Below are 12,461 nucleotides of genomic sequence, written 5' to 3'. Positions count from 1 at the left end.
GCACACTTCATTACAGCGTTCACGCACGCGCAGGGAAACAAGGACTAATGCATCTTGAAATGTCTCTATATGATTTACATCTGTTATTTTATACCGAGCTCTGCGTCGTGTGCAGTGAACTGTTCTGCTTGCAGGGTATTGCCTATATTATGGGCCTCTGACACTCCAAACTTTTGATCTTATCAGTGTATCGGCTGGAAATGAGATCACAAATCACAATTTCATATTTTACGATTAATTAATTTTTTTTTTTTACTTGGACAATACCACAGTAAACTAAGGTTTCAGCCAAAAGTCCAAATTCAAAATTATACGTCCAAACAGCCTGCACGAGAAATTGAGAAAAAAAAAAAATAGAAATGATGTACTCTAAAATATAGCCTAATAAAATATTGTATTACATTGTTAAACATAAACATCTAGCTCGGAGTGTCCCCTTACATTAAGTGCAAATAGCCCGTCTTGTTTTTATTTAATTTTTTTAATCTTTATTTATTGCATCTTGAATAGGCATATTTCACTGCATCAGCAAATATGCTGCATGCTGAATTGTTGTGCATAATAAACTTTGATGATTTGACACATTTTATTGATCAAGCTCTAAGTGAAATTGCGTTGCTTATTTGGTTTGAACTTAAAAGATCCACCAGAGGGAGACAAGAGAGCTCGTTAAAAAAAGAGAGAAAAAAGAAATATCAAAAGAAAAGAAAAGAAAAACTATGGTCATATTAAAACATTTCCATCCATCATGACTGATTTTGACTCACATTAAGGCATCCAAATCTAAAATATTATATTAATGTTAAATTTAAAATAACCTAATGTTAGTTTGTATGTTCAGCACCATGGATAGTTCTATTGTATTTTGTGACACATTTTGGCGTGCAAGTTTAGAGAAGATGATAATAACTATTATTAATTTTGTCAGCAGTAGCCCAAGACTGGTTGACCACTGAAGCTAAGCAGTGCTGAGTCTGGTTAGTACCTGGATGGAAGACCTTCTGAGAAAGCCAGGTTGCGGCTGGAAGAGGTGTTAGTGAGGCCAGCAAGGGGTGCTCACTTTGTGGTCTGTGAGGCCCCTAACGCCCCAGTATAGTGATGCGGACACAATACTGTCAAGAGCACCGACCTTCAGATGAGACGTTAAACCTCATAAAAAGTAGGGGTGTAACTACGGTCTCCTGGCCAAATTCCCTAAATTGGCTATTGCCAATCATGGCCTCCAAATAATCCCCTTCCACAGGCTCCATCACTCTCTCTCCTCTCTCCACCTATAGCTGGTGTGTGGTGAGCGGTGAGCGCACTAGGGCTGTTGTACTGTGTACTGTGGCAGTGGATGCTGAAGTGCCTCCTCTTTAATTAATTCATTTCTATAGTGTGAATGCATTTAAGAAGTTTGTCATTTCAGAAATATCAACAATGCAGTGTAGATAAGCAATTTAATTTAAGGCCAAACATTCAAACAGCACAAAATTGGCAAAATTACACAAGAAGTCTTGTATTTTGTATCATAAGTGACAAAAAAAGTATAGCAATTAAGTGACAAATAAAATCTGATAATGGGGTAAGTACAAGTAACTTGTTTTCCCTTTAAATTAAATTTATTAATCTACCCAAATGGCAGATTTTTTTAAGCATTGAGTCACATAATTTTGATCGATTTTTCAGAAAACAAGACTTAATAACTTAAGTAGGCTAATTTTTAAATAAACTCATTATATTTACATAAGCCTAACAGCTGACCAAAATATTATAGTGTAGCTACAAGCAGGGGAAAAACACTTAAGGTATTAGACAAATTCATAAGAGAAAACAAAACATATTTTAATGAATCACAAGAAGGTTCTCACCAGATGTGTATCCTTACCCAAATTTGGAAAGAAGATTACTTTGGAGATACAGGCCTCAGTTTTAGATATTTGTGTATATTTGTGCAATTTGGTGTGTGTGTGTGTGTTTTTTTTTTTTTTTTTTTTTTTTTACTGTCTATGGTAGGCCTACGAACTGATAAGCAGACTTCCTACCCACACACGAAATTAACGTGACGGTCTCTGTGGAAACTGGTATGACAGCGCTCGTGCATGCTTACAGATGATCTTGTGAAGTGACGAAAATCTTTTCCCTCAAATAAAATATTAAAATATTGCATTCGATCAGGACTAACATTGTAAGAACATTTACTTTAAAGAGTATGTTTTCACAGTTTGGCTTTCTACTGCCATTTTGTTGCTGTTCAGTGTTGATGGCCTGCCCTGATTTATTGACAAATCAGGTGTAAACCAAAATTAATTGGTTGATTTTTTTTTTATTTTAAAAAGGAGGTTCCTGGAGTGTACATGTTACTCTGTCAGGAGGTAAAATCACAAACAGATTATACGAAATCAAATCAAACTCATGTGCCAATATCGTCTTAGTCCGGTAGAAGGCGCTGTTGACATTGCCTAACTAACCTGTGAGTTCCCTCCTCAAAGTCTCGTTGGCGATGGCGGATGGTCCCTTTGGATAATCAGCGTTTTGCCTATGCGATCGACCTATCATGAAGGTAAAGGTAATACTCTGTCTAAAGGTAATATAAAGTTAATACTCTGTCTTCTTATTGGTTGTGTGATATACGCCTATATTCCAATTTGTTTGTGTTGTCACTGTCAGCACGTCACACATTTTCTGTTAATCTTAGAAAACAGGTCAGTGACAATTGTAATTAAATTAGAAATTACAGGGTTGAACAATGAAACTGCAACACTTGTTTTGGTGAACAATTATGGTGTAGGCTGGGCCTACGTTTGCGGCCAATACAGCAACAGTTTGTCTTGACTTTTGGGAGTGACAGATACAAGTCCTTCATAGTGGATCTTGAGTCATTCCTCTTTGAGAACAGTGGACAGGTCCCTATGTGATGTTGGTGGATGATATATGTTTTCTGAATTGCTCCTCCAGTGGTTTAAAAAGTCTGGTGACTCTGCAGGCTATGGGATATGTTGAACTTCACTTTCATGTTTATCAAACCATTCTGTCACAAGTCTTGCTGTGTGTATTGGTGCATTATCATGCTGATACACAATGTTTGAACCATTAGGGGCACATGGTCCTCCAGAATGCTTATCAGTTATCACAGTTATCACTTTAGCAATTTTTCATCTGAACCATGCCCCGCTCCAAACTAAACTGCCAGTGTGAAAACGTCTCCGGTTACTTTCGTAACCTCTGTTCCCTGAGAGGCAAGGGAACTCCTCTCCTACTCCACTTCTGCTGAAATCGTATAGGCTAACACCAGCCAAGCTGGCCTATTGATGTAAATATGTAAATACTGAACACATTGCAGTATAAAAGCAGATGCAGTGTCCTGCCGTGAAGCCTAACACTCCACTGACGACAGACCCAATACCAACACCGCCTCCCCAGAAAGCAAGCATCCGATAGGCTGAGGTTAGCCAATAGCGAACCACCAAGCTCTGATAGGCAAAAATAGACCAATCGCTCGCTCACAAAATACTGCCCGAATTTGCATATCTCGAGCAGTATAATCGGGGAAAGTTTGCTCTGTGAAGCACACAGGGCAACAACTGTAAGAGAAGGTCAACGCATAGCGTTGACCGCGATTAAAACCCACACAATCAGCAAACAGAACAACTCATGAGCTAAGCACAGATTCGCCCACATTAAAATGCTATGTAAACACAAATCAGTTCACCGAAAGCACCCGAGACACCACCGAAGGTATGTACAACTTGTAAAATCTGGCAAACGTGTTCTGAGGTGACCAGCCAGCCGCAAGACATAAATCTTGAATAGACACACCCTTAGTCCAGGCCCACAAAGAGGAAATTGTCCTTGTCGAATGGGCTTTAATGTTAAGGCGAACCTCTGTTTTGAGACCCCCCCGTCCCTTGTATCCATCAAAGCACACAAACAGCTGGTCCGATTGTCGGAAAGCGGCCGAGCGAGAAATATACTCCTGGAGCGCTCTGACCGGACACACAGCACTCTGAGCATCCAAAGAGATGTTGATGCCTCAGAGGATAGGGCAGGAAGTGAAACAATCTGCACTTTAATCGGGTTATTGAGTGATTTAGGGATATAGCCCGGCCTTGGCCTAAGCGACACATTACAGTTTCCTGGCCCAAAGTGAATACAATCTTCACTCACAGAGAAGGTCTGTAAATCCCCAACCCGCTTTGCTGATGCAAGTGCGAGAAGCAGAGCCGTTTTGACAGAAAGCTCTTTAAGCCAGAGGCTTGAAAGGCGGGTGCGGAAACACCTCCAAAACCAAAGCCAAATCCCACGTTGACACTGAAGGTGGGCGTGCAGGGCATAATCTCCTTGCTCCTTTGAGGAACCCGATCACAAACGCATGTCTACCAATAGACTGCCCGTCAACTCGTCGTGAAGAGATGGACCTCCACTCTGCCAAAACGCCTCTATATTAGCTGCACCGTTCCCGGTGCAGCTAATATATGCCATTCCTCAAGAGCATGTCCGCCCCGTGATTCAGAACGCCGGGGATGTGAGTCGCTCTCACAAAGAGGAAAAAACGGTCTGTCCACAACAGAAGAGATTCTGCCTGTTTGAATAGGGCTTTGGAATGCACACTGCCCTGGCGATTTATATACGAAACCACGGATGTGTTGTTGGTGCGAATCAACACATGGCGGTGCACCAGCTGAGACCGGAAGGCGTCGAGGGCTAGGGAGACTGCCTTTAGCTCTTTATGTGACACTCTGCCTGCTTCTCTGACCACCGACCCGAAGCGGGCTTGCCCAGGCAGACAGGTCCCCATTCGGTGGTCGATGCGTCTGTTAGGACCTCCACACGCCGTGTCACGATACCCAGAGGGACACCCGATCTCAAAAGCTCTGGGTTCTTCCACGGAGCCAGCATGTGAACACAGCCTCAAGTGACCATAATGTGCTTATGGCCGGAATTCCACACACTTAAAGGGATGTGTGCTTTTAGCCAGTGATGAAGTGGTCTAATATGCAGTAGTCCTAGGTGACACACCGACGATGCCGCTGCCATCCGTCCCAATAACCTCGGAAATTCCATCGGTGGGACAAGCTTGCCAGGTCTGAAGAGACCGAGAGAAGTGCTCAGCGCCTCCCCTCGCTCGGGCGAGAGACGCGCTCTCTTTCTCACCGAATCAAAGTGCACTCCCAGAAAAGTGGTGGTCTGGTGAAAAGAGGGGAGAAAGAGGGGAGAAAGTCCAAACATTTCGAAAAGATTCGGGGCACGAGGGCTAGACTGAACAGAAGCACTGTGTACTGGTACACTGCATTCTCAAACACAAACCTCAGGAATCGCCTGTAACGCTTTACTATCTGGATATGGAAGTACGCGTTCTTTAGATCCACTGAAGCGATCCAATCCCTGGGGCGAATTTGCTCCAGGATCTGCTGTAAAGTGGTCATCCTGAAGGCACGCTTGTGGAGGTCTATTGACAGATCCAGAATGGGGCAGAGACCTCCTCCTTTCTTCGGCACTACAAAGTAACGGCTGTAAAGTCTGCTCTCCAGCTCGCTCGGGGGAACCGATTCTATCGCTTTCTTCTCTAGCAAGTTGCACACTTCCTGTCTCATTATATGCACGTTTTGGGACAAAGTTAATGACTGGATTTCGATGCAGAAGCAGGGTGGTTTACCCATGCCGAATTATATTTAACACCCATGGTGTGGTGCAAGAGGGGGAAAAAGCTCTGTTTGTGAAGAGGTAGTTTGCTTTATTGAACACACACATAAAACAACATTAAACCATTGCACGTGTCGCTCGTGGAACGCTGAGGGAGTAAGTGCTGTAGAGCGCGGCGCTTGGGGGCAGAGCCAGCCTGGGGCTCTCTTCCCCTCTTGCCTTCCTGCACGGGCTCCTCTGCTCCGCCCGTTTCTTCCTCTGATTGCGGGGCCGCCTACTTCTTCACGATGTGTTGCACGTCAGGAAAGAACGGGGTTCCTCTCTTCAAAGCAGTCTGGTGGCGGCTCGACTGAAGGAACCACTTGTCTAGCTTGCTCTTAGAGGGTTCATTCGGGGCCTTCCAAGAGAGTTCCTTGACGACCTTAGAGAGGATGCGGAAAAACTCGTCCTGTAGGTCCGTCGGGGTGTCCTGGTCATTCTCGGAGGCAGACATGGAGTCCTCCTCCTCACTCTCCCCGAAAGAGACGAAGTCGGCAACCTCTCGCAGCGGGGTGGGTCGAAAGGTGGTATCGGGGAAACTCACCGGAGGCCGTACCTTGACTCAAAGGTTTGGGGGGGGGGGGGACCACCAGCTGCTAAGGGGACGCAGTGCTCCCCACTGCTGTGCGAGCTTTATCCCGCTTGGCCTTGAGAGCTCGTAGGGACATGTAGGCCGACTCAGCGTGGGCCAGCCCCATGCACGCGATGCAGAACAGGTGTGTGTCCGGGGGCACGATGGGGGGCACAAGTTACAAATAGTTGCCATTGGATGCAAGACAGTACAACGTATCTTCGGCGCACCTTCAAAGATGGCAAAAATTTCCTTAATAAATGTAGATGTAGTATCAGCTTTCTAGCACACGATTTGAGCGTGAAGAGAGAGATTCTGATGAATATTGACACTGCATCTGCTTTCATAATTCAGTGTTCAGTACTTGCATATTTACGTCAATTGGCCAGCTTGGCTGGCGTTAGCCTATAAGATTTCAGCAGAAGTGGAGTAGGAGAGGAGTTCCCATCTACGTCATTCATAATGTCGAAGTTCTGTAGCCTTGATAGAGAACACCCTTAGTGCTGGTAATTTAAGTGTGAACGCTGCTATCCGAACCCTGGTGCACACAAAACAAGCGGACCGAGACCCCTGAAAAGAACTCTGGTTCGGTTCGAATTAAATATGAACACAACACGGACCAAAGACATGTAAACTAACTAAAAAACAGGACATGATGTCACAAGATGCGACATCTTGTGACATCATCTTTTGTGGGCGTCTTCTTTTGTGGGTGACAGAGGGATTCCTACCGCTGTTTTGACTCCTTTACACTTTTTATAAGAGAGTTCTCAGCTCCATCAAATACCATCATATGTACCAACACATTCTCACCCCAAGGCGTCACCTTTGACCATGCTTCAATATTTGACGTTTTAGGCGCCCTTTAGCGTCACTTACATGACGCGATCCTACGCCGTCATCTAACTGACGCTAAAGGAAAGCGTCAGTTAGAGGACGCGGTTAGGTTTAGGTATGGGGTGGGGGTAGGGTACACGCGATCCTAGGGCGTCATCTAACTGACGCTAAAGGGCGCCTAAAGCGTCAGATATTGAAGCATGGTCAAATGCTTCCCAAGGCGTCAGTTAGGTGACGCCTTGGGAGTGAGAATGGGCTGTATGTACGCATATGCAGCGTCACCCACAGTGCATTTAGCCCAGCACACTGCATTGTTTTGGATGTTCGACAAGATCTGTCGCAAAATATATGTCATTCGGTGTTAAAAATGACAGTGTGAAGGCTAAGCGAACCATGACTTAATGTAGAATTTTCTTTTTTGGTCCGGACCAAAAGAAACAAGAGAACCGAACTATAAGTGGGATTATTGTCAAAATGCACAATTTTTTTTTTTTTTTTTTTTTTTTGCACAAACCAACTTGACTAACATTTACCTTAGTGAGAAAATCATCTAATACAGAGAGATGTCTTCCTCACTGAGGTTGTGTTCTGAAAGAGCCTGGTAAGTGAGCTAATGGGGTCGTGCATGTCACGCAGAAAACACTCTCTGGGAAAAAAAAAATTGCTCAAACTGAAATGTTAGGAGCTGATTTTTTTTCAGCCCACTGACCCACTTTTCAATTGTTCTCTGCACCAGACAATAGAGACAAATGGTTTCATAAGTAGTACACAATACCTGTGTGTTACTCAACATTACAGTTGTGTGGGACTGTGAAGGGATTGTTTGGGTGTATTTTTTGTGTGTTTGTGTGTGCGCCATGTCTTTATGTAACCTCCATGTATTGCCCCCTGTACTATTGAAAAGGCGACAACTTCACATTCACACACACTCAAACTCAAGTTGCCCTCTCATTGGCTCCAATTGTGCGTCAGACCCCAAGGCTGTGACAACTTGCATGGTTTCACTGATCCATGGCTCAACAAACGACACACGCGAAGCTCATCTTTACAGCCGAATGAGAGAATGAGTGGTTGTCTGTGGAAGATTCAACTCACACCCCAACTAGAGCTTAATTGCATAAGGACAGTGTTGTCTTCTGCGATTAGCCTGGGCTGTTGTCCCACAGATGATTTCTCTCAAAGAAATGTTCTGGGTAAAATGCAAGTAAATCTTTTTCATGCTGTCAGTTACCACAGAAAACAACTTCAATTTGTCCATCAGTTTGGTAAGACAAAGAAAACACTGTTTACAGTGTTCTTGCAATATACCATACAAAAGTTTGAAGTGTCTAATGCTCACCAAGGCTGCATTCATTTGATCTGAAATGCAGTCTGAACAGTAACATTGTGAGATATTAGTTTATTATTGTTTTCCATTTTAATATATTTAAAAATGTAATGATAGTGCAATTACATTTTCGGAAGCCGTTATTCCTGGCTTGATCCTTAAGAAATCATTCTTAAAATTTATTTTAGTTTGTTTTCAGGATTAATTGATGAATAAAAAGTTCAAAAAGAACAGAATTTACAGTTTTTTTAACAATCATCACAACACATTTCTTAATACTTGGGTCACTTTTTCAAAACTCTTCACACAGTTCTCTACCAACTTTCAGCTTGACACAGATGTTGATTTTACATTCAAAATGTATGTCTCTAATCAAGTCAATTTCAATCTCAAATTAACTGCTGTGCCTAACTGAAAGTTGGTAAGGAGAAACTGTAATTTAATCTGTCCTTGCTGAATAAATGTACAGTATATATTTATTTCTTTCTTTTTAATGGTAGTGTAGGTCTATGGGGTAAATCACTATACCTGAATGTTAAAATTCACTTTATTTTGCAACTTAAATGATATACCTTTTGAGACTACACTATTGCTATAAAACGGCTCAATAACTTTGTGCTTTTTTAATCCAATATTTCGTCCCATGTAAAGGCAAGGAAGGAGACAGGCAAGGAAACCAGAACAGGACAATAAAGGGCTGTCTACAACTAGCAAATTTCATCCAGAACCTCCTTTTCACATACTATAACAGATACAAGGATGTGTTTAGACACCTTTACAAAATGTTAGAAATAATATTACTGTGTTATCAAAATTTGAGCTTCACATTTGTGTTTGTAAACCTAATGTATTGACCTCGACTATAAAGTGCATTACTTAAGACATGACTTTTGTGTTTTTGACACACTAAGGAAAAATTCTAAACTAGTTCATGTGGTAATCAATGGCATGCCATATATCTTGAAAAGCTTAACCCAGAACTTTGCTTTAAAAGTTGTCTGTAATATTTACTCTTGATCACTCTTATTCTCCTTCTAACCGAACACTGTAGAATTGGATCCTCACATGCTCTCTCCCGAACTTTTCCGTGAATCCCTCTTTCGCCTTTAGCGCTGTGATCAGCATCTTGTTCGTGGAGGAGATTGGGCAGAGCACCACAAAGTGGACAACAGAAACTGGAGGGAGCGGAGGGCAGATTAATCAGGGGACATCAAAGAGAGCGACAGGGCGAAGGGAGGGAATGGGGCAAAAGATGAATGGAGACCAGCCGCCTGCTTTTTTTCTTTCTTCCATGCCATCCCTCAGTGCTTCAGTTGGCAGTAGGATGACAAAACCATTGTGCAGGGGCCACATAGAACGCCTGGAACACACTGTCGGCTCCTGTTTTTATTCTGTGTGCCAAAAGAGGAGGAGAACGTGAGATGGGGAGACTCTTGCTCTGGAAATCCATCTTTCCTTTGGAAATTTTCAACTCTGTTCTTTTATCTGTTTACTTTTTGTCTTTTTTTTTTGGTGTATTTTAAAACATTGTTCACCAGCACACCGCTTAAATATTGCTCACCCTCCGATGCATGTTTTCTTCCTGTCTTGTTCTTCTGACCAACACCTTCTGCTTCATGAGCCTCTGTATTTCAAAAGAGGTTTTCTCTCTTAGTCGCTCTCTTTCACACACACTTACACACACACATACATACAGTACATACTGTGTAGGCCTTGTGTGAAGCACTTTGAAAGTGGCCTGCCGCTCCGCCTGCCCTCTCTGTGTTCAGTTGCTCACTTGGCTCAAAGATGACTCCAATTTGGGTCTCTCATCCTGACTGCAGACTCAGCACACGTACGTTACACAGTGTTCCTGTCTTGTCCTTTAGTTGGACTCGCTAATCTCTCCACACTTCTTTACAAAGCCTGTCAAGAGTCCACATCAAAGAGATGCTACCAACCTGATACCATGTGACAGCTTAAAAGTGATCATTCATTAGCAAATTGAAGAGGATATCTGTCTGTGCATTCGCTCCTTTATGGTTAGCTTTGTTCTGATTGTCATGTCCTGCCTTATTTGAGTCGGAATGATCTGAATGAACAGTCATTCAGTTGTCATGTGCCATTATTCCATAACTCAGGCCACTAATCATCACTTGCCTCATATCAAGAGCAGCACACATTTTTGGTCATGATCTTGTATTGACAATGCAAGAGTTCAGAACTCTGAAAAGTGATTTTTTTCAATGAATTTAAAGTCTGGACTCAGAGGTGCTAATTCATGTGTGAAAATGATTCTTCATGCTCCTATTATATATTAGATTTCAAATAATAAATCAATAGATATACTGTTGAAAAAACCAAAACATTAGTGTACCAGTGGTGTGCATTATTAGCATTGAGATGATGATCTATACTTGTGGGTAAACAGTAGGGTAACTGACATTATACATCGACAATAAGCACATTGGCAAGTTATATTAAACAGAGTACAGAGTCAATTCTTCATATGTTGCTGGGTGCCATAGACCAGTGGTTCTCAATCAGGGGACTGGAGCAAAACAAGGGGCCTAAGCAAACTTCCAAGGTGACCTGATTGAAAATTATTATGACTTAAAATGATTAGTATAATATACATTCAAATAAGCAAAAACAACTTAAAATTAAGATATTTCTTGTTTTAATATACTTTTATTTGAAGAACTAGACTTTCTTGAAAATTTGGATACTCTCACCGGCCACTTTATTACCTTGCTAGTACCGGGTCGGACCCCGTTTTGCCTTCAGAACTCTCCTAATTCTTCTTGTTGTAGATATGAAGAGTTCAGATGCAAAAGCCTCTAAGTGCCATTTGAAATTTTCTTCTAGAATGATCATTTTTTATCACACTTGTATATTTAAGTTCAGTAATTTCACTCAAATGACAATTTATAGGTAATCTTCATTGCCATTTAAGTGAAATTACTGAACTTAAATATAAAATCTTGATAAAAATGATTATTCTAGAAGAAAATTTCAAATGGCACTTAGAGGCTTTTGCATCTGAACTCTTCATATAATAAGGTGCTGGAAACATTCCTCAGAGATTTTGCTCCATATTGATTTTTCCGCTACACGTCCATGATGCGAATCTCCTGTGGATTTGAGTAGTCATTGTCATGTCCAAGAAAAGAGGTTGAGATGATTTGAGCTTGGCGCATGCCGCATTATCCTGCTGGACCAAGTTCCAGTGGCACTGCTCCTGCAGAGTTAAACTCCAACTGCAATAACCCAGCAAACAAATTTAGGTTCTGGGAACGTTCTGGGAACGTTAGTTTTTGGTTCCCAGAACGTTCCTAGAACTTTCCCTTAAGGTTAAGGGAACGTTCCCGAAACATTCTCCCTACGTTATAAAAATGGAACCTAAAAATAACCTACATGGAACTTTCCTATAACGTTCTTGTTTGGTTCCCAAAAAAATAACCTCATAGGACCATTCGGGAACGTTAGGGGAACGTTCTGTGTTTGCTGGGAAAACACTCCTGAACCAGCTAAAGGTCTTACTAGGCATACTAGAAGCTTCCTGGCAGGTGTGTTGAGGCAAGTTAGATCCAAACTCTGCCGGACTGCGTTTGGACATCCCTGCTCTATGATGTGTTTTTTTGAGTGACAGTTTCTCTCTGTAGATGATGAGGCTGTGGGATGTGAGTGTGACACCATCTGAAATATACACGATTGAGTTTAGAGTTACATTATTTCTCTTCCATTTGTCCAAAAGGCCAAAATGAGCAAAAATGGACAGTATGTGAGCCTTTTACAATGTTACAAAAGATATATAAAGTCATGGGATAGCTTTGATGTTTATGCATAAAGTCATAATAAAAATTAATCACAAATTCAATATCTGTTGCTTACTTTGGTGGAGAAGAGAAGATGAGCTGATCACACTTCCATGTTCTGTTAAACTAAAATAAATGAAAAATACATTATTGGTAATCCATTTACAATTTGAAAATGAAAGTAGACATTTTAAGAAAGAAAACATTTACCTGTAGAGAGTGTGTTGACAGTTTGTATACAAAGTAGTTGTAGCTGAGCTCCAGAAAA

This window comes from Pimephales promelas, chromosome 5, assembly GCF_988280905.1.
Source record: "Pimephales promelas chromosome 5, fPimPro1.hap1.1, whole genome shotgun sequence".
In the NCBI taxonomy this organism is placed as follows: Eukaryota; Metazoa; Chordata; class Actinopteri; order Cypriniformes; family Leuciscidae; genus Pimephales; species Pimephales promelas.
This window is presented reverse-complemented; position numbering follows the sequence as displayed.